This window comes from Nannospalax galili, unplaced genomic scaffold (genome assembly GCF_000622305.1).
Source record: "Nannospalax galili isolate Female #2095 unplaced genomic scaffold, S.galili_v1.0 scaffold500, whole genome shotgun sequence".
NCBI classification, from domain to species: Eukaryota; Metazoa; Chordata; class Mammalia; order Rodentia; family Spalacidae; genus Nannospalax; species Nannospalax galili.
This window is the reverse complement of record NW_008347292.1, coordinates 2,133,107-2,136,281: the sequence shown is the minus strand read 5'-3', so window position 1 is coordinate 2,136,281 and position 3,175 is coordinate 2,133,107. Positions and strand designations below refer to the sequence as shown.

Below are 3,175 nucleotides of genomic sequence, written 5' to 3'. Positions count from 1 at the left end.
AAATATTTTAAAAACATGAAACAAAACATCACCAATCAACCAGGCAACCCCTCTACCACTGCCTGTATAATTCCCCACACCTAAAAGTTACATCAGAACATCATTTACAAAAATTAGATTCTTTAGTACTTTATATCAGCAGGTCCCCAACTTTAGCCTACTGTGGGATCGCCTGCAGGACTTGCATTAACACTTCTAGTTCCTTCCTTGAATATGAGGCCTGAGAATTTGCATTTCTGTCAAGTTCCCAGTGGCTGCTGCCACCACCATCAGCCTTTGAACCTCCCTTACAGAACCTTGACTTGGAGTCAGTGGCCAGATCTGCTGAGGATTTGTGTCTGAGCTCACAGCAGGGATGTGTGCTCAAGTCATCACCCAAATCCAGGTGCAGCCAACTGTGCCAGCTGCAGAAAGTCTTGTTTTCTCTTTAACTTTTTACTTTGAGATAATTTTAGACTTATAAGCAAGCTATAAAAATAGCGCAGAGCATTCCCATATACCCGTTACCCAACTTCCCCTTATGTGAACATCTTGCATAACCACAGAACAACCATCCAGAACTAAGAATTTGAGCTTGTGGCAACACTAATAACCAGATGACACACTATTTTGGACTTCACTCACGGTTTTCCTTTAGTGTCCTTTTGATGTTTCACAGTCCAACCTATGATCCCAAATTGCGTTAGTTCTAGGGTCCAACACGAAGTGCTTTTGTTGTCATATCTTCTCTGTGCCCTCCCTTGTGCTCCCAGAAGAGCACTGGCCAGTTATTCTGAATTTTAATTTTTAAAAAATTTTACATGTACAAGTGTTTTGGTTGTATGCATGTAAGTGCACTGTGTGTGTAATGCACACAGAGGCCAGAAGAGGGTATCAGATCCCCCTGGAACTGGAGTTACAAGTGGTTGTTAGCTGCCGTGTAGGTGCTGGGAACCCAAACCAGGTCCTCTGCAAGAACAGCCAGTGCTCTTTAACCGCTGAGCCACCTTTGCTTCAGTCCCTGGTTACCTATTCTGCAGGAGGCCCCTTAACTATTCATCTGATGTTTTCTCATGGTTAGATGGTGGTGATGTGTTATTGTGAAGAACACAGGCCCTGTCTCAGTATGTTGTGCAAGGCAGCGTGTTTAGAAGTTCAACTACAGTGCTCACAACTTCGGTCACTCGAGTAACATGGTGTCTGCCAGAATTTGCCACTGTGATGTTACTTTTTTTTTTCTTTCCAACTACCGAATGTTTATATATATATTTTTTTCTGGCAGTTATGGAGATTGAATCTAGGGCATCAACCATGCTAGGCAAGCACTCTACCACTGAACTACAGCCCAGAACTACCTAAAAATATTTTGATGGCCATTCTTTGAGACTGTAAGCCCATTATTTTTTTTAAGGTAGGGTCTCACTATGTAGCTCTGGCTGACCTGAAACTCACTTTGTAGACCAGGCTGGTCTTGAACTCACAGAGATCTACTTCTGCCTCCTGAGTGCTGGGATTAAATGTGTGTGCCATCACATCTGGCAAGAAACTATTTTTGCTTAAACTTTTGCATCACTAGTTTAAACATTCATCAATGGGTCTTGCCTGGTGTAATTATTAATCTGGTGTACAAACACACTATACTCAAACTGCAGGAAGCAAAACATAAAGAGAAAAATTAGAAACCTTGGCAGCATAGAATCCTGTGTCCATCAAAAGTATCTCTCAAGGGGCTGGAGAGATGGCTCGGTGGTTAAGAGCATTGACTTCTCTTGCAGAGGACCCGGGTTTGATTCCCAGCACCCACATGGCGGTTATGAACTGTCCTTAACTCCAGTTCCAGGGGGAATCCAAAGCCTTCTTCTGACCTCTGTGGCATTGCATGATACGGGTGCACTCACATACATGCAGGCAATATACTCATACACATAAAATAAAAATAATAAAATATTTTTAAAAGTGTCTTTCAAAAGTAGAGGAGAAGGCTGGGATGATGGTTCAGTGGGTAAAGTAGTTGCATGCAGGCATGAGGCCTGGAGCTTGGATCCTGAGTACTCATGAAATGCTGGGTGGGCTGTTGCAATCCCAGGGCTCAGGAGGCAGAGAAAGGGGATTCTCAGAGCAAGCTTGGTAGCCAGGCTAGCCATATCAGCAAGCTCTGAGCTCAGATGAGAGACCTTTTTGAATACATAAGGTAAAGAGCAATTGAGGAAGACACCTGAGGTCAGTTTCTCCCCACCCCCAAGCCTACATATGTGCACACACATCTACACACAGTGACCATATACATAGGCATATACACCACACACATACACAAGCAGAAAAAAGTGAGGAGAAACAAGAACTTTTATCAGGCAAATTATAACTGAGAGAATTAATTCATTGCCATCAAAGCTGCATTAAAAGAAATGTTAGAGTTGGGGCTGGAGAGATGACTCGGTGGTTAAAAGCACTGGCTGCTCTTGCAGAGGACCCAGGTTCTGTTCCCAACACCCACATGGTGGCTAACAACCACCTGTAACTCCAGTTTCAGGGGATGCGACACTCTCTTCTGTCCTCCGCAGGCATTGCATGACCCTGGTGCATCTACCTACATGTAGGCAAGACACTCATATACATAAAATAAAAATAATAAATAAAAGGAGGGACGAGGCCGAGCCGCTGAACTGCTGCCAGGTTCGCTCCGGGTCCACGCCGCCCGCCCCGCGTCCTCCTCCGCCGCCGCCGCTGCCATGGGAGTGCAGGTGGAGACCATCTCCCCTGAAGACGGGCGCACCTTCCCGAAGCGCGGCCAGACCTGCGTGGTGCACTACACCGGGATGCTTGAAGATGGAAAGAAATTTGATTCCTCCCGGGACAGAAACAAGCCTTTTAAGTTTATGCTAGGCAAACAAGAGGTGATCCGAGGCTGGGAAGAAGGGGTGGCCCAGATGAGTGTGGGTCAGAGAGCTAAGCTGACGATCTCTCCAGACTATGCCTATGGAGCCACTGGGCACCCTGGCATCATCCCACCACATGCCACTCTCGTGTTTGATGTGGAGCTTCTAAAACTGGAATGACAGAAGTGGCCTCTTTCTTTAGTTCTCTGCACATGGATCTGCCATGGAGGGATCTGGGGCCTCCGAGACGTGTGCACATGAATCCATGAGGAGCTTTTCCTGATGTCCCACTCCACTCTTTGTATAGACATCTACCCGAC

General features: G+C 45.8%; 1 pseudogene across 1 annotated transcript; it reads left to right on the top strand.

Moving 5' to 3' along the window:
• Nucleotides 1-2,624: 2,624 nt before the first annotated feature.
• On the top strand, nucleotides 2,625-3,169 carry LOC103742727 (annotated as a pseudogene). Its single transcript, XR_607637.1, has one exon. The product of XR_607637.1 is annotated as a peptidyl-prolyl cis-trans isomerase FKBP1A pseudogene (transcript).
• The last annotated feature ends 6 nt before the right edge of the window (nucleotides 3,170-3,175 follow it).